Here is a 26,635-nt window from a genome sequence, read left to right as displayed (position 1 = left end):
TGACCTGAGCCAAAACCAAGAGTCAGACGCTTAACTGATAGCACCACCGAGGCACCCCATCTGACACCTTATTTTTGATAAGATAAATATGCTCTAATGGCTTGGCTTGGCTTAAGTAGGTTTCATTCTTCAACTAATTCCATTATTTCAGTAAGTGTGACTAATAAACACCCTGGGAATATAAAACAATTTGTTATAGTAGTAGGTGGAGGAGGAGCAAGAGCAGCAGTGACTAGCGTTATTTGTTTGCAATACTCTAGAGTCTGTTCTATCTCCTTCATGTGTACCATCTAATTCTATGAGTAATGCCCATTTTAAAGATAAAGCAACTGAAGCTTAGAAAGATTACAAAACTTGCCCAACATCACCTAGCAAGTAAATGGTAATGTCAATTTGGATATTAATATTGTTACTCATTAAGATATATAAACTAATTTTATTTTTCTTTTTGATTCTGTGATTTAGTTAGGGGAATCATTCACTTGACTGGCAAAAGCAACCTCTTTTGGGAACGATTATTAAATATATATTTTTTTTCCTGTTAGTGTATAATCCATATATATATATATATATATATATATATATATATCCTGGCCCTCATTAGACTTTGACCGTGAAACAAAATCATCTTTTTTTTTTTTCTTTTAACCTATAGTATTTCAATGTAGTATTCTGCCTGACCTGAGGAGAGTTGGCCGCTGCTCTCCTGTCATCCAAAATATCAGCCTTGGCTTCCTCTGCCACTTCCTAATGAAGATGGAGCTCAGAAGGGCTCCCTCGATAATGGACTGCTCTGCAGCCGCTGCATCACATGCTGACGTCCCCAGAAAGGGGCTGCCTGGTGCATACTGCCCTGCTGCCCTGCTGATGCTACTCAGAAGACCGTGCTGATGGTAATTGCCCTGTCAGGTCCCTGGGGAAAGACCATAGCATAATGCGGGGGGCTGGGATTTGCCTATTGTCTATTATCTTGGGAAGAGGTTCATTATAGTCAGGAATGTCAAAGATCTCTGATTTGAGGTGAGGAGAGATATACTCTGTCTGGATCCAGATATACTCTGGCTGGGCTCACACTTTGAGGTAGGAAAATCCTGGATCTCTTCCAAAAATGGGGGTAGCAAGCATAATTAGCCAGAAACAAATAGACCAAGAGTGATGATAAGAATGAGTGGTAATACCCAAAATCAATATTTAATCAGAGATGCCAGCACAATAAATCAATACTGCTTGGACTATTTACCAAGCCGATTACTGAGTATTCCTTCCATTAAGTACTGGGTGTTGTCTAACTGACCTTCCAGAGATTATCTGATCCTATAGGGGAGTGCCTTTCTATTGATTAGACTGTTTTACAGCTCTGTGGGGTGAGCTTAACCCGTAGAACATTGATAGCACTGTAAAGGATTCTTACCTGAAAGCAATGCAAATGAATCCTATCCAACACAACACAAATTAATTTCATTTATTTGAGATACAGCTGATCTTTACCAGGAGAAAAGATAACTTCAAATGTAGCGAGACTTCTGTGAATTATGACCAGAGTGAGAGGAGCCAATAGCAGAGGTTACATGTGGACAGGCCAAAACCAGATGGGAGACAGGTGAGTTTCAGAACTACTCCAGACCAGCAAGAGCCAAGAAGGACCCAAGTCAACCATGAGCTGAGGGGGAAAACACTGAGACTCAAATAACATTTTTGAAAAGATTTATTTGAGAAAGAAAGAGAGAGAGATAGAGAATGGGGGGGAGGGGGGAGGAAAGAAGCAGACTCCATGCTCAGCATGGAGCCCTATTCTGGGCTAGATCCCATGACCCTGAGATTATGACCTGAGCTGCAATCAAGAATTGGATGCTTACACGACTGAGTCACCCAGGCGCACCTCAAATAACATTTTTGATATGCATCCATTCTATATTTGTATGAGAATCAGGTTTTTAACTTTTTGAAAATTATACTTTTCCTCTACATTTCAGCAAAATGGGACTATTTTCTATCATCGATGCTTTGGTTTTACAAAACATAATCAATAATACAGGTGCTTTATTATTGTCAAGGCATAGTTGCTTTGTGACTAGATTTCTCTTTCAAAATAGCTTAAAACTCTGACTTTCGATATACAACATCCTCTACCCCCCACTAGGTAGTTTTAGGTAGTAGATGATACTGGCATAGAGGCAGAAACAGAAGCCTGGAGAAACACTGGATCAAATGCTTAAGCAAGTGGTCACGACAGGAGAGAGCATAGTGTCAGTTCATTTTTGGATGTGGAGCAAGCAATTGTGGTTAAAATTCGTCACAATAAAGGGTACATAAAAGGTAATTGTGTTTCAAAAGTAGGCTTTCATCCAAGAAACTGGGAAATGCACACATCACATCATTTACTTAACATGAGAAATCTATTTCTGAAAATTCAGAGATTCTTTATAAAATGCTGACTGGGGACCTGTATTAGTTTCCTGTGGCTGCTATAACAAATTACCACCAACTGGGTGGCTTGAAACAACAGAATTTGTTCTCTCACAGTTCTGGAAGCTAGAAGCCTGAGTCAGTATTTCTGGGCCCAAAACAAGGTGTTGGCAGAGTCTGAATCTCTCCAGAGGCTCTAGGGGAGAATCTGTTTCTTGCCTCTTCCGGCTTCTGAGGGCTGTCAGCGTTCACAGCCTTTGTCTCTCCTGTGTATCTAACTTCCTTCTGTATCCTTTTTATAAGGATACATGTGATTTCACTTAGGATCCACCCAAATAATCCAGGATAATCTCCTCATCTCAAAATCTTTAACTTAATCACATTTGCAAAGATCCTTTTTTTTTTTTTTTTTTAACCAATAAGGTGGCATTTACAAGGTCCAGCTATTAGAACTTTGTATATTTGGGAGATATTATTCTGCCTATTACAGGATCCATTTTCTATTATTTAAATTGGAAAAACCATTATGAACTACATGATAAACTAAAATTTGCATCCAATATCTTTTAATTGCAACACAGTAAAACAATTTTTTGTCTAAGAAGTATACTACCATGTTAGGATATAAACCTAAAACATTACTTCCTGATCACTAAGCAACTCATATAGTTATTGAAAAATAGTTGCTTTATATTCCATTAACATGGTCACTCTTGGTTCCAGCAACATTCCCTGTACTGACATTTAGAGTAATCTTTAAGGCAATGACATGAGATTCTGAGTTCTGCCCATTGTATTTGAAATGTAACTGAAGAGGGGCACCTGGGTGGTGCAGTCAGTTAAGCCTCTGACTCTTGGTTCCGGGTCAGGTGATCTCAGGGTCCTGAGACTGAGCCTTACCTAGGGCTCTGTGCTCAGCACAGAGTCGGCTTGAGATTCTCTCTCCCTCTCCCTCTGCCCCTCCCGCTCATGCCCTCTCTTTCTCTAAAATAAATAAATCTTAAAAAAAAAAAAAAGAAATATAACCAAAGAGTTTTCCCAAATACCTTTTTTGTTGTTAATATTGTTGCTTACCATGTATTATTGGGGAGCATGAAAACTACTTTTCCCAATTTTTATTTTCAGGTGAAAATATTAAATGAGAGATAGAGGTTTGTTTATTAAAAACAAGGAGCGTTCTACTGGGATATATTAACCAGGAATATATTCTATGGGGCATGTCTATAATGAAAATATTATATTTTGAAAGTTGAGCTATTACTGGGGCATCATGACTCATATTATAAATGGGTCAGAGAGAAACATGTTCTCCAACAGAGAAAGAATGATTCTCAAATGAACAGATGACTACTGTGACCAGATTGTATATTTTACATCCACCAAAATGGACTTGTGTGCCTTTAAATCATTAAAAAAAAAAAAAAAAATCAAAGGACAATATTGGCAAAGTCTATGCAGGACTAATCTGCCTTCCACTCAACCCAAGTAAATATTTTTTGCTTCCCAAGTTGTTTTCCATATACAGAGACAGACTATTTTGACAGGTTAGATTTAGGCTATCTTCTTTCTTAAAAATTTAGCATTCTGATTTTATATATCAGTCTCTTCTGAAGTAAGTAAGTTAATGTAATAATCTCTGGGACTCTAACAATTTTGAATTTCTGATTCTGGAAGATGCTTTCTCCAAATTATAGCTAGAACTTAGCCAATTTGTTTCATTTCCACTATTACCATTCCACTTCAAGCTATCATTTTTTGCCTAATTTGCCACAAGAGTCTTCCAATCAGTCTCTAAGATTCCACACTTGCTTCTCTGCAATACATCTCCCCATCTTTGACAAAGCAGGAAAGAATGTCCAATGGAAAAAAGACAGTCTCTTTTCACCAAATGGTATTGGGAAAACTAGACAGCCACCTGCAAAAGAATGAAAGGGTACCACTTTCTTCCACCACACACAAAAATAAACTTGAAATGGACTAAAGACATAAATGTGAGACCTGAGATCATAAAAGTCCTTAAAGAGGGCACAGGCAGTAATCTCTTCGACATTGGCTGTAGCAACATTTTTCTAGATATGTCTCCTGAGGCTAGGGAAATAAAAGCAAAAACAAACTATTGGGACTACATCAAAATAAAAAGTTTCTCCATGAGAGACTATGGACTCTGAGAAACAAACTGAGGGTTCTAGAGGGGAGGGGGGTGGAGGGAGGGGTTAGCCTGGTGATGGGTATTAAAGAGGGCACATACTGCATGGAGCACTGGGTGTTATACGCAAACAATGAATCATGGAACACTACATCAAAAACTAAGGATGTAATGTATGGTGATTAATATAACATAATAATAAAAAAATAATAATAATAAAAAATAAAAAGTTTCTGCACAGCAAAGGAAACAATCAACAAAACTAAAAGGCAACCTACTGGATGGGAGAAGATATTTGCAAATGACATATCTGAGAAAGGGTTAGTATCCAAAATATATATCAAAAAATAACAGTATCAAAAAATAACTGATATAACTCAATACCCCCCAAAAATAATCCAATTAAAAATGGGCAGAAGACATGAACAGACATTTCTCCAAAGAAGACATCCAGATGGTCAACAGACATATGAAAAGATGATCAATATCACTCATTGTCAGGGAAATGCAAATCAAAGCTATAATGAGACATCACCTCATACCTGTTAGAATGGCTAAAATAAAAAATGCAAGTTGGGGTGCCTGGGTGGCTCAGTGGGTTAAGTGTCTGAGTCTTGATTTTGGCTTAGGTCATGATCTCAGGGTTGTGAAACTGAGCCCTGGGTCGGGCTCCATGCTCAGCGGGGGTCTACCTGAGATTCTCTCTCTCTCCCCCTCTCTCTCTGCCCCTCCTGCCCCACTCTCTCTCTCTGTCTCTAAAATAAATAAATAAATCTTTTAAAAAAATGCAAGAAATAACAAGTGTTGGGATAGATGTGAATGAAAAGGAACCCTCATGCACTGTGGATGGGAATGTAAACTGGTGCACCCACTGTGAAAATGGTATGGAGGTTCTTCGAGTGGTGGGGGGTGGGAGGGTTGGGGTGGCTGAGTGATAGACACTGGGGAGGGTATGTGCTATGGTGAGTGCTGTGAATTGTGTAAGACTGATGAATCACAGACCTGTACCTCTGAAACAAATAATACATTATATGTTAAAAAAAAAAAAAAGAAGATAGCAGGAAGGGAAGAATGAAGGGGGGGAAATCAGAGGGGGAGACAAACCATGAGAGACTATGGACTCTGAGAAACAACCTGAGGGTTCTAGAGGGGAGGGGGTGGGGGGGATGGGTTAGCCTGGTGATGGGTATTAAAGAGGGCACGTACTGCATGGAGCACTGGGTGTTATACGCAAACAATGAATCATGGAACACTACATCAAAAACTAATGATGTAATGTATGGTGATTAACATAACATAATAATAAAAAAAAAAGTTAAAAATAGAACTACCCTACAATCCAGCAGTTGCACTACTAGATATTTACCTAAAGAATACAAAAAGACCAATTCAAGGGGCTCAATGCACCATGATGTGCATAGCAGGACTATCTAACAATAGCCAAATTATGGAAAAAGCCCAAATGTCCCTTGACTGATGTATGGATAAAGAAGTGGTGTGTATACACACACACACACACACACACACACACACACACACACACACACGAATATTACTCAGCCATAAAAAAGAATGAAATCTTGCCATTTGCAACATGGGTGTTGCTAAGCAAAACAAGTCAGTCAGAAAAAGACAAATACTATATGATTTCACTCATATGTGGAATTTAAGTAACAAAACAAATGAGCAAAGGAGAAAAAAGAGAGAGAGGCAAACCAAGAAACACTCTTAACTATAGAGAACATACCTTACCAGGGGGAAGGTGGGCAGGCAGGGGGGTGGGGATGGATTAAATAGGTGATGGGGATTAAGGAGTGCACTTGTGACAAGCACTGGGTGATGTATGGAAGTGTTGCATCACTATATTATACACCTGACACTAATATTATACTGCATGTTAACTAACTGGAATTTAAATAAAAACTTAAAAAACAAACAACAAACAAAAAATGTAAGCCATGTCATGATGATTTACCAATTTCAAACCTTTGAATTTGGGGATAAAACTCAAAATTTTACTATGCCTGTAGGTGATATGCCTCCAGCATATGTTCCTCATCTCACTAAGAGCTAGCTAGCCACATTATCCTTCTTTCTGTTCATCAAGTATTCTGAACTTGTTTCTGCTTTCAGAGCTTGCCATGTCCTGAGCTGGAAAGTAACTAACTTCCCAGAGAGACACATGGCTTCTTCACATACTGTGGGGCTCAGCTGACCTTGAGGTGGGCTTGTCATGATGTTCCAATAGGAAGCAACTTCCCAATCCCCAGCACATTTGAATGCCTTGCTCTGCTTTATTTTTTTCCAAGGATTTGGCATCCTCAGAAATGATTTTATGTATAGTTTGTCAGAACTACAAAAGCAGGTGTTTCTGTCTTCATAGGGTTGAGATAATTTAACTTACGTTAATAAGTTAATAACTTAGCTTAAAATTTTAACTTGAAAAGCAGTAACTTTTTTTTAAGAAGGGCATTCTTTCTGTCCTGATTTCAAACATCAATTCATTAGTGTGTGTTTTGCTGTTGGGTAAAGGCATTTCTTAAGGACCAAACATAGGAATCCACAGCTATACTACAGGTAGAAATGTGGTTTCTCCAGGACATGAAATCCTAGATGTGTTGACCTTGAGAATCTGTTAAAACTGCTTAAAGGAGTTTATCTACTTTTTTTCAACTCATACACCAAAAATGGGTTTTAGATTATCCAAGCATTCATCATTTAGGTCTGGGAGCTGTTGAATGGAGCCCTTAGATGTCTAAGGAGGATGCTTACCATCATAACAATCTTCTTCTATTTACCCCAGTTGTAGTACAAACAATGGACATTATTTTCTATGTGCCATTATATTTAAAGAATGCTGAGAAGCACTACATGGACTCTACCATGTTCCCACTCACTCTTCATAATTGCCTACTCCATCCCTGGTGCAGATGACATGTCCCAGTGTTTTCCTGACTCCTCAAAGCTCTGGACTATCCCATTCTGTATCAACATTGCTCTGGTGCTAATCCAAAATTGATCTCAATCAGAAAGTCTTCCCAATATATCACATAGATTCTCATTCCACTTGGTCTTTATATATTTAGGTTAATTCCTTGATTAATTTATGTACTTACAAAATTCCTTTACTAAGTCTCCCTAGTAATTATGAAAATATAAGGTCTCACCCTAAAAGAGCTGGATTATCACAGCTAAGATCACCTTCTTTAAAAAAAAAAATGAGGAAACTACCGTGTTGCCTTTCAGCCTCTGTACTTTCCAAGAGGTCTTGGACTTAGACACAGATAAGAAAGAGCATCAAAGAAGGTTGCAGGGAAAGTCCTGACCACCAAACATGGCTTGAGGGCCTGGAGCTAGAGAGGAAGAAGATACCAAGAATCCAAAAGAACCAGAGTAAGGCCGCATTTAGAGCTTAACCACTGTGTTACTTGAACTACCAGTAATAAAGGTTTTGGCAAAAATTATTTTATTGGGATGCAAATTCATTATAAATGGAAGTATTCTGTAGATGTTCCTTCTATCTCCACACTTTGGGGAAATTTGCTAAACACTAAGAACACGTTCTCATAGGAATCTACCAGTCAGTTCTTAAAGTAATACTTTTTTCTGTCCTATAGCACTCTCTCTCTGTTTCTCTCTCTCTCTAGTTGTTAAAATCATTTAATGTATTTGATAGGATTTCTTTAAGGGCTGGGATGCTACATGAATCTTCATATACAAAGTGAGTGCATTTTTTTTCATTATCCTAAGTCAGTAGGAAAAAAGCATTAGGTCAGACTTTAGTAATCTGATCCTAGTTCACCTTCTGAACTTGGAGGCCCTGCTTCTATCCTGGCAGACAGGCCAAACAAAGAAAGCCCAGAATTACTACATGGCACCAGCTTCTTCTTCCCAAATGAGATGAGATATAGGAAAAACCTATGGTAATTGTAATCAAAAGCCAAATAAGCAGAATAAGTAAGATAAACTCCGTCCAGCTCAGCTAACATTTGAGTTGATAAATGTCCATTTCGAGCCAGGCAGTTTTTAAAGAGTATGTACTCCCTATGGAGATATTCTGGTGAAACAGAGAGGCAGATCTTAGCCTAAAAGGGGGTAGCCCAGAAGACTTAACAAAGGAGACAAATATTAAATGAGTAAGGCCTTTCAAAAGTGTGGGGATTTATAAAGTAGAGGCTACCAGGCTGAGGGAACAGTACCCTTAAATGCATTTCCTTTACTGTTCTTGAGTTTCTCAATGCTAAGCTATTCAATCCTTCATGCCTTATATTTCATATCTTAGTCTATTTCCTCACCCGGGTATGTTAGAACAGCCAGAACACGATGTCATGTGGGGTAAAGCACTTTTATGTGAGTAACTGGACCAGTTCTGTGGTTCTCCTACCTTTCCATTTCACTTGTCAGTACAATTTAAAAAATAACTATTAATCTGTATAGAGTTACTAACAATGTATTTTGGATAAATAAGGAGTTAAAAGGAAAAATAAAAACAACAGCAAAATATGACCTCTAAGTATAATCATTTCACAAAAGAAAGGTCATTTTAACAACAAAAATCATAGAAAGGTTTCTTAAGCAAAGAATGAAGTCATTAAGTGAAATAATTTAGCTTTATACATTTTTTATTCTAACATCTTCTAGTTTTAATTTGGCCCAGACTCAAGAAGATTCTTTTCACAAACTGACTCCAGAGTACAAAGTGACTGGGAATATGGGAGTATCCTTTCTTGAACTTGCCAGCTTTATCCTCGTCATTTTTCTCACTATAGTTACCTGGTAGAAACTTGTATCTTCAAGCACATAGGTTCGAGGAACTTCCAAGTCTCCTTCTGGTTTTCATTTGCTTATAACCTTAAACCACTACTGACTTTAAAGTGTTCAGCATAAAACCCAATTTGTGCCTTTATTCATTTACAACAGATGGGACCAGAGTGAAAGGGGGGAGCAGGTTATAGCTTCCCTTTTCTGTAGCCCCTTTATTAAAATCACTTGCATCATTTTTATGAGGATCACACTTTTTTCTAAGATGTGATTCTTATAAAGGATACACACTTCATTTTAGAACAGTTTAGTAAGTAGTAAACCTGGACTCTCAAAGTCTCCATAAAAAAGTTATGGCCAAACTGACCTTCATCTTAATCACAATACCCAAACCTAATAGTTTCCCAAACATGCAGGAGCCCTAAACAGAATGACATTCCAGTAACATATGCTGAAGTTACAACTGCTGACCATGAATGCTGCCAGTCCTAAAAAAACCAAGAGCTGTTGTTTACCACGGTGAGAAATGGGATAAGAAAGAATTATTACTCTTCTTGACTAAAGCTATATTGTCAGTCTGCCAAAGGAATGGTAGTTAAAATTCTTCTAAAAATTATACTTCTGGGGACATGAGTAACTATCACCTATAATAAATATATCTATTTTTTTTCAATTTTGACTATAATTTGAAGGGAAGATTCAAGAAGCAGGCTATTAAAGAGAGGGGTAAAAAATTATAGGCGTAAAGCAAATTAGTAAATAATAGTAATTTAAAAATATTGAAAGAAGGAATTGTAGAAAAGAAAAGCATACCCTCTCTGCAGATAAAGCATGCCTTTTTTGATACTTACATCACTGGACCATGTAAAATTCCCATCAATTATTCTCATACTTTGTCATTTAGCTTACAATATACAGTATAAACTATGGTAACTGACTGTGTTGGGTTAGTAAGATAATGCCTGGTCTGGATCACTGAATATGTCTTCATAGTAACAATGGCATAAAAATACTTAAAAAAATCAATTAGCAATGATGGAGGTCTTTTCAGTAATGACATAAAAAATAATAAAATGTATTTTCTATTTGGTAAAGAAAAGTACAGGCAGAAATAAAATCTATTTTAATCACTACGTGTGTGCCTTAAGAACAATTGCATGACCAAAATCAAGTATAGCTTTTAAGTGGCAAGTGGTAGAAGAAAAACTAAACTTCGGGAAAATCAATCTTTGAATGAGGAGTGGTTTGAGAAATGTTAGATCTTTCGATCTGTAAAGGAATAAATGATAAAGACTTTAGTTTTAATTTAGTTAAATTTACATTGTTCCATTTAAATGACTCTTAAAACATTCAGAGTATTAACGGTCTCAAATATAACAAAAGAAATGGGGAATAATTTAATAAATTATAATCCTGTTTTAAAGATTCAGATTTAAAGATTTATTTATTTATTTATTTGAGAGAGAGAGCAAGCACACAGAGGGAGAGGGAGAAGCAGACTCCCCACTGGGCAGGGAGCCCCATGCAGGGCTTGATCCCAGGACCCTGAGATCATGGCCTGAGGGTAGAAAAAATGAATGTTTTATTTCTTAGATAAGATTACATGTTCTTATTGAGGAAGTAAATATCCAGCGTAGAAAATTAGAAAATAAAGGGAGCAAGAACAATATGAACTGTCCCCCAACCCCAAACATACTTCCAGACTTTTTCTAAGGATAAAGACCTTCTTTTTTTTTCTGAAATGTGATCTTACAGTACATCCTCTTTTGTGACCTCTGTTTGTCATCATTTGTCTTCATTTCACCATTTCTGTATTGTACCTCTGTCTCCATTTCTTCCATTTCCATTGCACTTTTTGACTCTTTAATGCACAGATTATATTTAAATTATCTTCATTAAACCTAAAGTTGTTCCAATCAGTACCTAAGAATCGTTTTTTGCTTTGATGTCTCTAAAATTTCTTCTCACATTTATTTGTTTTTTGTTAAGATTTTATTTATTCATGAGAGACAGAGAGAGAAAGAGAGAGAGGCATGATGATGTGGGACTCGATCCCAGGACCCTTGGATCATGACCTGAGCCGAAGGCAGACACTTAACCAAATGAGCCACCCAGGCGCCCCAATTTGATGTTCTTGAAAACTTCATCTGTCACATTCGCTTATGCCTCCACCTGTTTCAAAAGTTTTTACGACCAAAACATCTAACACTTATGAAATGGGAAAGAGGATAACTGTGTGTATTTATGTATGAGACTAATAATACCCTTAATTACTAACAAAATATATACTGAAAACAGTTCTATTTTTAAAAACGTTTTTGTCCTTGCTCTATATGGTCAGGGGTGTCCAGTTAAATTAATGTGTTTTAAAGGCACTTGGACTAATTCCACTTTGGGTGGTTTTTTTTTACCATCAATTCAATACATAGTTTCATTTGTTTCAATTTGCTTTCAGGTTTTAGGAATGCTATTTTTTTCCCCTTTTAAATATGTTTTGTTTTACAATTATACAGAATATTTAGATGGTTCTAGGAAAAAACCTATGAAACAGCGTATTCGAAGAAGTCTAGCTGTTATTTCTGTCCTCTTCGTCCTCTTCTCTCTTATTTCCAAAAATATCCATATGTTTTCTAATTTCAAAATTATTTTTCCAGCTCTTACAATAAGCTATATACATACGTATATACTAACAGTTAATATGTTTGCTTTTATATATTTTTTAAAGATTTATTTATTTATTTGAGAGAGAGAGTCAGGGGCAGAGGGAGAATCTTAAGCAGACTTTGCACTGAGCAGAGCCCTACACGGCTCGATCTCATGACTCTCAGATCACAACCTGAGCCCAAACCGAGTCGGACGCCTAACCAATGTGCCACCAGGCACCCCTGTTTGCTTATATTTAATGTATTCCTATTTATACTTAACAGGTTGCATATACTGTCCCCTTCTTAGGTACACAATAGCATATTACACCACTCTCTCCATCTAGCTTTATTTAACAATATATACTGGAGAAAAATCCTTAGTAGTTTATAGACATATTCCTTTTGTGTGTTAGGATTAGTATTGCCTAGAACTTTATCGGTTTACTTTACTGTGTGTATTTAACTAACCCATGTCCCTTATTGATGTACATTTGGGTTTTTTCCCCCAGGCTTTATTTTTCAGGTATTGCTACCATAAATAGCCTTTTACACATCATTTTATTTTTCATATTTTTCTCAGTGTATCTTTGGGATATGTTCTTAGAAGCAGTATTACTGGGTCACAAAACAAATGCAAAAATGTTGCTAGTAATTACTAAATTTCCTTCCAAAGTGGTTTTAACATTTTGCATTTCCATTACCAATATAGGAGAATGTTTTATTCTTTTTCATCCACACAGGGTATTGCCAAACTTCTGGATGTTAGCCAATACAATATGTGAGAAATGGGATCTCAGGGTGGTTTTAATTTGCAATTTCTTATTATGAGCAAAGCAGAACATCTTTCCATATTTTTCAGAGCATTTCTATTCCTGTTCTCTTTGAGCTACCTGAATATTTTTTTCATTTTTCTATAGCACTGGGACTTTTGTTTGTTTTTATACGTTAATAGATTTAACAGATTACCCATATCTACTGTACAAATTACTTTTTTTTTTCAGTTTGTCATTTTCTATTTTTCAGTGGTGAATTTATCAATTTACTGATATTTTCCATTATTTTGTTTATAAATTGTGTCCTAATATGGACAATTTTCTCCATTTTGGATTTTTAGTCAAACCTACCACCTATGTTCTCTTCTAGTACTTTTAAGGTTTTTTTTTTTTTTTTTTTTAAATGTCTAACCCATTTAGAAGTTATCCAGCACATGATAGGAGGACTGGACCTACATTTATTTTCTCTATGTAGCTCTCATTACACAAACTTATTTATTACAAAGTTGTATCTTTTCCTCCCTGATTTGAGATGCCATTTTTATCTTACACTGGCATTGCATCCTCAATTTGGAATATTTCCAGATTTTCATTAATGAGGTATGTTTTTAATTAACACTGATTTGTTGACGTGAATGGGACAGTTGTCCAAAAGAACATCCTACCTTCTGATTTTGTCTGCTTGCTTCCTCTTGATGTCCTTTAGCTTATTGCTCTGCCATATTTTCAGTAAACTGTAAGTTAAATGTAAAAGCTTGATGAATTCAAATGAGACATTTTTGATTAGAATAATCATTGGTGAAATTATATACCTCATATTATATCACAGCAGAAATTACATAATATCTGGTTGACCTACCCTCAATGATGCTAAAATTATCCACCGCATTTGTTAACATAAATGATCTCTCTGTTGTACATTTTTCCCTTGAGATATGTCTAATAACAAAAATTAGGATTAAGTTTCTTTAAAATAGATTGATATATTTTATAAAAATAATACACAGACTAGAGGACAAAAATAATTGAAAATGTGTTTGTTAAGGTTGCTAGAGTTATATATATATTATATATAACTTTATATATAAATTAATTATATTTTATATATAAATTTATAAATATAAATTATATTTATATAATATATAATTTATATATATAAATAAATAATTTATATATAAATATAAATAATAATTTATATTATAAATATATATAAATATATAAATTTATTATATAAATTATATATAATTTTCAAAGTTATCCTTAACGTTGTATTTTCATGTACTTCTACTTTTATTTTTTATTTTTTTAAATGTTTTATTTATTTATTCATGAGAGTCAGAGAGAGAGAGAGAGAGGCAGAGGCAGAGAGAGAAGCAGGCTCCCCGCCCAGCAGGGAGCCAGATGTGGGACTCCATCCCAGGACTCTGGGATCATGACCTGAGCTGAAAGCAGACGCTCAACCATCTGAGCCACCCAGGTGCCCCTCATGTACTTCTACTTTTAAAAACTTATTTGTATCATTATTAAAACAAGGGTCTAAACTATCTCACCCAAATCATATCAGCAGTAGATATTTTAATTGGTTTTGGGTTTTTTGTTTTGTTTTGTTTTGTTGTTGTTTTGCTGTTGTTGTTTTGTTTTGTTTTGAGAGAGAGTGAGCGAGAGTGCACACGGTAAGGGACTGGGGGAGGGGCAGAGGGAGAGGGAAAGAGAATCTTAAGCAGTCTCCACACCCCGCACAGAGCCCGTCACGAGGCTAGATCTCAGGACCCAGAGATCATGACCTGAGCCGAAATCAAGAGACAGACATTCTACTGACTGAGCCACCCAGGCGTCCCTCATCAGTAGATATTTTAATGACATATGTATCATTCAAACATTTTCTCTTTTTACTTATTCCCTTATTCCAAGCAAAGGAAATGGAAGAATAGATCATATTAAACAATTTAAAAAAAAAATTGATGATTGTAAATTCTGATTTAAAAAATGTACTTATTATTTATTTTCAATTTTTTGTTTGTTTTTTATGAATTCGTTTTTCATGAATTTGCATGCGTTCCTTGCAGAGTCCATGTTAATCTCCTCTGTATCATTCCAATTTTAGTATACATGCTGCCAAAGAAAGCACTGTTTTCAGTTTTATAGAATTATTACTAATACACAATTAATCAATACAATCAAGATTTGACAGGTAATTATTAAACAAATCATTTTTAATGAGATGAATGAGTTTTTACTCTAATTACTTTATGTAGACATGGATTAATATAACTTATTTCTAGAATCATCCAGGATTCATCCTCAAATTTACTCCTCTTTTTCATGGTTACAAATGCCAGCAGTAAGCAATATATTTCATATTTTAAAAAATAAATAAATGGAAATGAAAATTATTCTAGCAGAGATATATCACTCAATTATTTAAACTTTTTCTGTGTTGTATGCCAAAATTATATTGTGATCTTTTAACCAAATTACTTTTAATGATTTATTAGCTGACAACTCAATTAGGTCCTCCTTTAATTTTGTTGAAAGCAAACACTGGAAACCACTAGAATTGTAAAAGCATTTGTTACCCAGTCATCAAAGTCAGGCATATCTTCAACTTTCGGGAAGTTTAAAAACAGGCTATACTAAGACCTATCAAGTTTCTAGGTTTTCATACAAATGTCTGAAGTTAAAGGAGGTTTCTTAGGCAATGGTTTTTTTTGCTGTTTTGTTGTTTGGCACACTGGGGATTTTTACATATAATGCCAAATGCACCATGGCGAGATCCAAGATATGTGAGGATAAGTGGAAGAGGGAGACGGGGTCAGAAAAGAGAACTGGCATAACATCTGCAGAAAATATCTATTCTGGTCCTCTGTCCATTTTAAAATTGGGTTATTTGTTTTGTGGTGTTGAGTTGTATGAGTTCTTTATATATTTTTGATATTAATCCTTATCAGATATGTCATTTGCAAATATCTTCTCCCATTCAGTAGGTTGCCTTTTGTTTTGTTGATAGCTTCCTTCACTGTGCAAAAACTTTTTAGTTATCAACCTAGTAGTAGTCCCCAATTGTTTATTTTTGTTTTACTTTTGTTTTACTTCCCTGAGACAGATCCAGAAAAATGTTGCTAAGGTTGATGTCCAAGAGTTTTCTTTTAGGAGTTTTATGGTTTCACATCTTACATTTAGGTCTTTAATCCATTTTGAGTTTACTTTTATGTATGGTGTACAAGGTAGTCCAATCTCTTTTTTACATGTAGCTGTCCAGTTTTTCTAGAACCATTTATTGAAGAGACTGTTTATTCTCCATTGTATATCCTTGCCTTATTTGTCATAGATTAAATGATCATATAAACATGGGTTAACTTCTGGGCTCCCTATTCTGTTCCATTGACCTATGTACCTATTTTTGTGCCAGTACTATATTGTTTTGATTACTATAGATTTGTAATAGAATCTGAAATCTGGGATTGGAATACCTCCAGCTTTGTTCTCCTTTCTCAGGACTGCTTTGGTATTTGGAGTCTTTTGTAGTTCCAAAGAAATTTACGGATGGTCAACAGACAAATGAAAAGATGATCAACATCACTAATCATCAGGGAAATGCAAATCAAAACTACAGTGAGATATCAACTCACACCAATCAAAACAACTAATATTAAAAAGATAAAAAACAACAAGGGCTGGTGAGGATGTAGAGAAAAGAGAACCTTCATGCACTATTGGTGGGAATGTAAACTGGTGCTGCCACTATGAATAGTAGTAGAAATACCATATGATCCAATAACACCACTGGGGGTATTTACCCAAAGAATATTGAAACACATATTTGAAAAGATATACACAACTCTATGTTTATTGCAGCATTATTTACAATAGCCAAGATATGAAAGCAACAAAAGTGTCCATCAGTAGGTGAATGGAAAAAGAAAACAATATAATTTAAGGACAGTATAATTTCAAGGAGTTAAGCACATCATTTTTCCTAGTGCTTACACACATAATTTAAAAATAATTTTATTATAATGAAAGGAAGATGTTATTTGAGGGTTATTCTAAGCATAGTGTAGTTTCATGGATGAAAGCATATGGCTTTTCCCAAGTGCTTGTATACATAAATTCAAAATCATTTATAAGTTAATGAAAGGAAGATGTTTCTTGACACCCACACCACACATACACCACAGACACAACTGACCTGTATCTCTGAACAACACATATGCACCACATATAACACACATACACCAAACACATACCACACACACACATACACAGCACAGATAAGTCACACTCACCAAGACACACACACCACACACAGTACACATATGCCAAGCTTATACCACACACACATCACATACATCAAACACACACCCTACACATACACAGCTCACACAGAACATATACACTACATATATCATCCATACATCATGCATACACATCACACATAGAGCACTCACAACACATAACCATACATACCACACACATAACACACACACACAAGACATAAACCATGGAACAGCACATAGAATATGGAATATTATTCAGCCATAAAAAATAATGAGATCTTAACATTTGCAACAACATGGATGGACCTAGAGGGTATTATGCTAAGTGAAATTGGTCAGACAGAAAAAGACAAATACCATATGATTTCACTTACATGTGGAGTCTAAAAAAACATAACAAATGAGCAAATAAACAAAAACTAAAACAGAATCATAGAAAACAAGCTGGTGGTTGCTAGAGGGGAGATTGTGGGGAATGGGCAAAATGAGTGAAGAGGATTAAGATTAGTCATAGAGATGTAAAGTACCACATAGGGAGTATATAGTCAATAATACTGCAATACTTTTGGTGACAGATGGTAACTATACTTATCACGTGAGCATTTCATAATATATACAATTATTGAATCACTATGTTGTGCACCTGACACTAATATAATATTGTATACCAACTATATTTCAATTAAAATAAAAGGGGGGAAACGGTGTAATATCTTGACTACAAGTATGTTCCGGACACACACATTTTAGTAGAGAGTATTCATGAAAGTTGAGAAGTGGAGTGGGAAAGTGACTTCCTTAACACTGTTCATACTTGCTTCTCCCTCAGAAAGTAAGTTTTTCAGGGGAAAATACCTCTCAGTTTGAAGAGCACAGTCATAGGTCATAAAAAAGTCATGTACAGTGCTTCTTAAAGTAAAAAAAAAAATGTTGATAGAAGAGATGCTGAAACGTTTCAAGAAACTAATTTAGCAGCTAACATGTCAACATTGTCTGACTTCACTTCTCTCCTTGATCTTCTGGAAACCTGTATGTTCTCTTTCCTGAAAAGACTTAAATTGAGTCAGTTGAAATCTGCTGTTCCTCAGATGAACATAGTTTGATCCAAATAGCAGCCCCCTTCCACATGAAAAGATTCTCAAGTTTAAGGGTTAGAAACTTCAGAGATCTGGCATTTAGTTTATTACAACAGTGACACGTAGTCCTCATGAAGCATGAGATAGACGATAAAATTTAGTAAATATTGTCTTCAGTATTATTATAGTAGGTATTAGTGCCTTAATATACTAGATATTAATGCCTTATTATAGTGTTCAAAATACAATGGTATGTTTATGCATATTTACACATTGTTATGTATTGTATATAAATTATTATTTGACGTGTTATATATTAGTGCTTAGGGAAAGACTCTATAAAGTTCCACTTAATTTTTGTTATTTGTTTTAGCAAGCTGAATTATGCCTTTCTCTATGAACTACCATCACTACCAACTTAGATTACTTAAAATAAAAGGCAATCCAGAAAGCATTGGTAGTAAATTGACATACACGTGTCAAAGTATTTAAAACGTTTTGGTGTTAGGTGAGGTATGATAAATTAAACAGAGATGGAAAAATGAATAGAAAATTGCATAGATGTTATGCATGGTAAGAATGTTTTTGATTCAATTCTAGGATTTAATAATATCTTGATTTAAGGCTTAGACAAAATTCAAATCTTTTAAAATTGAGGCTCATTGGCAAATATTAATTCTTTTTCATTTTTCATTTTTCCCTTAAAAATAAGTTATCAGAGTGTACTGAAGGGGCCATTTGTACATTTAATAGTTCTTATTAAATCAGAAACATTCAGACCGTTTCCTTGAAAATACGTATGGCTGTAAATACTAATGGAAAATGTTCTTGGCAAGTTAATTTTGGAGCTTGCCAAACCCCAGACATCTTAGAAATGCTTGAAGATGTTATAATGAACAAAACATACTACCAGTTCACTGAACCCTGGAGTTATGTGTCAGGAAAGTAGACAAAATAACAAATATGTTGTCATGCTTTCACTAAACCAAAGCCATTCTCATGCGTCTGAATTTAGACTGAGGGCTTCTTCCATTTTTTAGTTCAGCTGTAGGATGTGTTAGTGCGATTAAACCACTGGCAAGTTCCAGTAGGACTTGCCATCAGTTGCTTATAATGATCTCTGAAGAATTTTCTGAAGATTTCCATAAAAGGATAAGGTAGCATTTGATGAGTTGTCTAAAATTTACAGTAGGGGATGAATTTCCTACCAGTGATTCATGGAAGTTTTTTAATTAGAAAGAAATTAGTAAAAACACATGCCATATACATATATGTATATGTATATGTATATATATCTATATCTATATCTATATCTATCTGTCTATATATATATATATATATATATATATATATCTGAACCTTACCAATACGTTCCTTGTAATGGACCACAGGGCTGTGCAACCTCCTGCTTTTACATAGTATCCTGCTGTTCATGATACTAAATGTGAACACATAAGTAATAATTCCTCTTCTACCTGGCCAGAGACTATTTTCTCCTTCAATTTATTACCTAAAGCCTATACCTAGACAGTCATTCTTTCAGATGAATTAAGATTAGACATATATTTCAAACACTACATCAAGCCCTATATAGCTTATGTGTATATGAGGAATTTCACTTTTAACTCGAGAACAATCCACACACTCCATCATATATTATACATTATATAAAGCTACAGGGGACTCCAGAACATATGAAAATTACTTGATGAATGTTTTGTTTTTAGTCTGCTTAAATTTGGATACCTCTAAACTGAGATAATAGAAACTCTTTCTTGGGGTTCTTCTGAGGAATTACTAACAGAATTCTGGCAATCCAGTGGAGGACAGAAGGAATAAAGAGGCAAGTAAAGCTAGCAGCATACAGTGCATTCTGATTTAGAAATATCCAAAAGGCTGGGCCACAAGTGGAAAAACCATTGGAAAGCCATGAGTGCAAATGTTTTAAGAAGACAAGAATTCTAATTAGCCTGGATGGGAAACTCAGCATGAGGCTAAATAGTTGGTTTGATGTTTAGAGTCATTATACTGGACTGTGTCAGTAGGATTACACCATACCATTGTGATAACACAAATGTTAAACAAATCACCCATCTCAGAATTTCCTAAACAGTGCTTTACAGCCTTTAGAGAATTTTTGTTTTTAAATATTGTAGTGTTTTTTTCTTTGTTGGATTCCTTAATGAATCTAGCAGTCTTTATACTTAGCAGGAAATCTGGACTGATCATTTGAGGCCTGTTTTCTTTATCCATTGTGGAGTACGGGTTTACTTTTGGACACCTAATAAATCATGATCTAACATCTAAGAAACAGACTTATTGCCACATTGCTAAATCAAAGTGAAAAAAAAAGCAGAATAAATGACTGGTATATCTTTCACCTATAGGACATTAATGAATCAAGAAGTGATATTCTCTAGTAATGATATGCTAGACTCTAATAATACATCTATTAATGATGTTAGAATCCTGGTCTTACTATGTAGAGTTAGTAATGGTTTTGTATTTGAAAATGTTAAGCCCTTCCTTGTTTGTAGCTCACCAAGGAATAGGACCATATGCGATGCTTTTCTATTTCAGGCAATGCCCCCACTGCTGGATAGATTGCTGTTGACAGCTTTTGACCAGAGGGAGCCATTAGATTTTGCTGGCTAGCAAACAATTACAGCTTTGATATGAGCTACGAGGTAAAGATGAAAAGGAATACCAATGCAGAAAAATATGCTAGCTCTGTGTGGTCTCTAGACCCTTCTTGTGCAAATGAAAAATTATTTAGATGTAAAAACTAACAAAAGAAAACCAAAGAGAAAAAAAAAATCCCAAACTTATCAGGATTCTAACAGGTAAAATGAAGACTGAAAGAGACCTGGAAGAAAAACAGTAGAAACTTCATACCACCAAAAAGGAATTCAGAGGATTTGTTTGAAGATAACCAAACATGTCAATTCATGCTATTGGTGGAAGAGGTTTGAATTTCTACATTTGGAAATACACCGATTTTGTTCCTAGCACTGTAGTCTTAGGATAGCAGTTGTATCTTATATACATAGTGATGCAACAACACATTTAAGCTGATCAAGCTTGTGGGTGTTGCCAAACAACAAGATAACAAGAAATATTTGTATTATCTGGGCATTGCTGAACATAAGATAAATCAGTAATTTCTTATTTAAAAATACAGCTTAGACTAAAAACAAAAAGGCAACAACTATGGTGAATTTAAGACTCCATGGATACTGTAGTTACTAGAAAATCAAACTTAAATGTTTGTATTGATAAGCACACCTTTCTTTGACAGAAAAAAAAACTGTACTTAGATTCTGAAGTGAGTCTTACACAGAAAAGATAAAAATGCTGACTTCTCTGTGTACAGCGCTCCATGTACTGAGATTTTTATGAAGTGGAAGTAAATAATCAGTAATCTACAGGTTAAACTTTGAAATAAAAAGGTTGTGATATCCTAAGGAAAATGAAACCTTGTAATCTTTTACTATGATAAAGTAGTGCCATATTCTTTTATTAAAAAGCCCACGGAAATAGTCTTGGTAATTTGTCAAAGTACTAATACACCATTTAATTTTTCTTTTGTTTTTAACTATTCGTATTAGAATCACCATTTCTTCCTTCTGGATATTTTTGTCAGTATCTATCTAATATGAATAGAGTAGAAACGGACTTATTCAATAGGACATATCTAGTTTGGTTTTAGTATATTAGCTAAAAATGTACAGTTTGGCAATTACATACCGCTCTGAAAGGTGGGCATCTTCTATAAATACAAACCAGCCTTCTTTTAGAACAAAGGCATGTTAAATATTTCCCCCCACATTTTCTTTTGCAAGATTTCTGAAATAACATTAAACTGTTTTAATATGGTTAGTACCCTCTTCAGTTAAGACTGATGGTCTGGGTTTTGGAAATAAAACTATGATTATGGTAAACTTACATGATGACACTTAAAATAGACTTTCTTCCCTGAATCAAAAGGCACTATTCAATAAGCATAGTGGATAAAATGTAATTTCCCTTATAATAATATGGAGCCAGATAATAATCACTTCCTAATTCAGGTTTGGAAGCTTGCCTCAGTTGACACTTTTCCTCCAAATTTGAGGTTCATTAAAGATCTGGCTGTCTGTCATATATAACTACAAGCAGATAATCTCATCTTAATAGGGATATTTAATTTTTATTTTCCAAGTATATAATTGTTTCTGCTTTGCTTCTATTTCCCCATCTGCTCAAAGGGAATAATAACACTTAGCATATGGATTATTGGGAGGGTTATAAATTGCTTTGTACAATGTCTGGCACATGGTAAGTCCTCAAGAAATGTTAGCTAATTTTAAGACTGTTATTGTTTTTATCCATTTTTTTAGGGCTCAGAGCTCTTGCCATAACGTTAAATGAGCAAATTATTGAATTTAAAATCAATTGTCAAATGGAAGTGTTATGAAAAACATATGATTAAAGGTCTTTAAACATCATTATGTTTTTCCCATTGGCTGCCACACATCTAATTACAAATCTTTCTCTTTTCTCTATACAAAAACATCTTAAATTTTCAAAGCCCCATGAAGATGTATATTATCATAAGTAACAAATTATTAATATTGTCCAAAAGAATCAAATTCACAATAGCTTATAGGATATCCAATTAGTAACATATATATTGTTAGAATTTCTATAAGTGGATTTAAAAAATTACAACTCAATAAAAAAATCAAATTTATTTGAAATTCCATACATAAAAGCACTCAAATATTTTAAGAGGATGATGTGGAAAAATAAGAGGCAATTTTGAAAAGTAAGAAGTAAACACACCCAACTTAAAGAGTCAGCAATGCATTCTATTGGACTAAAAGATATAGGTTGATCCTTGCTTGGTTTTGTATCTGTGTGGGCATTTAAAAATCTCCACTTTGGTGTCTGAATTCTTGATCTCTCCTTATTCTTCCACCCCTTTCCCTAACTTGTTCCTTCTCTAACTTTTTGCTCTTTTTGTAGTCCAAACAGTACTGGCCTGAGCTAGTCTGAAAGCCATACTGCCAAAAATCCCTCTCCTCCCCCCACATGCTGTCTATCACGAAGTCCTGCTGATTCTGGTTCAAACTATTTCTCAAATTGTTTCACTTCCCTCTGCCTACACTACCATCCTTTCTTGCCTGGACAATAGCAACAATCTTCAATTTAGTATTTCCTAGTTTCTTCTTGACCCTTTTAATCTAGTTTTCTCAAAATAGAACAAAATCATAAAACAGAACTAATGGCACGATGCCCCTGCTTACCATCATTTGATTGGTTCCCTTCTGCTCATAAAGAACACCAATAGTCTTTCCAGGATCACCTTCAATCAGGTGCATTTCATCATCTACTTGACTCAAGCCAACCTGGCTTTTTTTCTCTCCCTAGAAATGTTCTAACTCCCTCTTTTCTCAGAGCTTTAGTATCTGCCCTTTTCTGTATCTGGTAGGCTCTTCTCCCAACCATGCCTCAGAAAATCACTATTTAAATTCTTAAACCTCAGTTTCACAAGCTAGGACCTTCAAGAGGACTTGTCCTAACCAAACAATGTATGTAAATGGTATCTTTTCTGTGACTCTGTCTCATAGACCCCTTTTCTTTTTCTTTGTAGCACTTATTGCTTTGTTTGCCTTCTTTATTTTACAATGATATTGGTCAAAAAAACAAACAAACCAACCCAGAAAAATACAAGAGATAAAAAAGTACACAACAGTCTACTGACACTTGCTATTGACTAGAATATACTGCCCAATTTTCTTGAATATGTTGTGAGAGGAGAAAAATATTACCAATGTCTGCCTTCCTAGAAGTGTGCCTGTTTTCACCCCATCTAACAGTGCATAAGGCTATTCCATTCTCCTGATCCTCCTGATGTGTAGGGAGTCTCCTACTTGCACCTGTTCTCACTGATTGTTAGTTTCTTAGGCAACTTTTTTTTCCCATTTTTACTGCCCCCAAAGATGTCCTTATTTTTCTTTTGTGACTTGCTTTCATAACATTTATTGATTTTATTTTTGAGTTGTTTTTGGTCATTTTTTTTGTTATTGACTTCTGGGAAGTGTTTTTATAAGTTCAGGATATTAATTCTTTGTATGTAATATATGTTGAAAATATTGTCTCCTAGTCTGTGTGTGGTTTTAAATTCACTTTACTTTTAGTTTGCTTTACAGTGTCTTTTGCTTCATAGAAATGATTAATGTTAGTGAAATGAGATCATCAGTTTTGAAAAATTTATAAATTGTTTTAGTGTCTTTAAAAATAATCTTTTCCTATCCATTGTCATTTCAGTTCTTATGTCTTAAACCTGTATTTGATATCCTGATTATTTAGTCTTCCATATAAATTCTGTCTTTCCTTGACAAGGTCCATAAAAATCCCAGAAAGGATTGTGACAGAAACTATCCTAGGAAAAATTTAAGAAGATTACTGGTAATATCAAGGTTTTTGATTAAATATATATATATTATTTCTCCATTTTAGAAGGTTTTTAAATGTACTGTAATAAAATTTTATAATGTAACATATTTAATAAAAGCCTTGTACAACTTTAGATGGCTTTAGTCTTTACAGTTTTTTTGTTTGTTTCGTTTTTGTTTTTTGCCACTGTGATGGTATGTTCTCTAATATACACTACACATATGTATAATGTGTATATATATGTGTATATATATATATTCTACTATATATTAATCTATTACATTTTGGGGTATACAGAGTTTTGTTTGTAAATCTTATATTCAAAAGCCATACTGAATTCTCTCATTATTCCTAATAATTTCATTATAAAGAGTAAAATTATTTTAGTATTTTATTTGTAGAAAATAACATGTACACAGAAACACCAAAGGTATTTATTCTTTCCAATTTTCATACTTCTTATTTCCTCATTATACTGCACTGTGTAAGACCTCCAGGATAAGATTAAATAGTAAGCATGATTTAATAGAGATATTTATATATTTTCATATTAAGTATCAAGTTTATTGTATGTTATTAGCAGGCACCCTTTAACAAGTCTAAAGGATTTGTTTCACTTAATTCTTTGCTAAAAGGACTGAACAAAATAGGCTTTGCATTGTTGAGATTACCATCTTTTCCTTCTAATGCGGTGTATAGTATTGATAGGGGACTTGTAGCTGTATATGCATGTATTCTTAGAATTAAATTCTACATGAACAAGATATATTTTTATTACCTTACTGAATTTCATTTGAAATTCTTTTATTAAGATTTTTTATTTATAGTTATAAGTGAGATAGGTATATAATATCATTTTCTTATATAACCTTTGTAAATGCCTTAATAAATGTCTTGGGCTGTCCAAACGCGGAAACAACCTAAACATCCATCAACCGATGAACAGATAAACAAAATGTAGTATATCCATACAATTAAATATTACTCAGACATGAAAACAAATAAGTTCTGCTACGTGCTACAGCATGGATGATTCTTTAAAACATTAGGCTATGTGAAAGAAGCCAGACACAAACAAGCAAATAGTGTATGATTCCATTTAAATGAAATTTTCAGAATAGATTTCCTTATTTTTCTATTATCTGAAATGGCCTCTTGAAGTTAGCCATTATTTATTTTTTCATTTAAAAATTCCTCTTTAAAATCATCTGTGCCTAAGATACTTTTTGAAGGGTAGACATTTACCTAATTAATACACTTTTAAAAAGCTCACAGGCCTATGCAAGTTTTTTCACCAGAAGACACTTTTGGTAGTAAATATATATTTTAGAACACTGTCTATTTGATTCAAGTTTTTTAATGTATTGAATTTGTTAATTCTATTTTATATTATGTTGTTACGTCATGTATTATATATAATATTTGTATTATAATTTAATAGTTCTGTATCTTTTACATCAAGCCTTTTAGTTGTTTTGTTCAAATATTCCATTCCCTTACTTAACCCAACTTTGTTTTTGTTTTATGCATCAATTTCTATTTGTATAATCTATTACTCACCCATAATTTAAATATCTAACTATGATGGTGACTTCGTTAATTTTTCTTTAGATTTCTATCAATTTTTCATTGTATATTTCAAGGTTATTTTATTTAAAGCATGGACAGTCATAAGTTTTCTATTATGTTGGCAGACTTTTGCTTTTGTTATTGGGCAACTCTTGTCTCTATTCCAATTAATGCTTTTGATTATTTTTAATTCTGTGAATAAGATTAATATTATCTGTTTTCACATATTTAGTATTTGTTTGATATATCTTTTACATGAAAATTCATTTCAAACTTTCTAGATAGCTTTATTATCTGTGTGTGTCTATATTGGCTATAGCCTTTTACATGGATACAATTTTATACAATCTAGTGTTCTTTTAATTGATGAATTTAATCCTCCTATTATTGATATATTTAGATTGATTTGTTAGATTTTATTTGGTGCTCTTTTTTAAATTTTTAAATTTTTTTCTTTTGACCTAACTTACCTTTTCTTGACATTTGTTAATTTGACAAAGCTATTTATGCTCTCCCTCTTCTTTTTCTTTTTTTTAACTTT

General features: G+C 34.2%; 1 non-coding gene across 1 annotated transcript; it reads right to left on the bottom strand.

The window, feature by feature from the left end:
- Window positions 1–14,757: 14,757 nt before the first annotated feature.
- LOC116631167 lies at window positions 14,758–14,859 on the bottom strand. The gene has a single exon (XR_004299114.1). It is a non-coding gene; the product is annotated as a U6 spliceosomal RNA (small nuclear RNA).
- Window positions 14,860–26,635: the final 11,776 nt, after the last annotated feature.

The sequence above is a fragment of the Phoca vitulina genome, unplaced genomic scaffold, assembly GCF_004348235.1.
Source record: "Phoca vitulina isolate PV1807 unplaced genomic scaffold, GSC_HSeal_1.0 scaffold4, whole genome shotgun sequence".
Lineage (NCBI taxonomy): Eukaryota > Metazoa > Chordata > Mammalia > Carnivora > Phocidae > Phoca > Phoca vitulina.
Note: the sequence above shows the minus strand (reverse complement) of the source record. Positions and strands in the feature narration are given on the sequence as shown.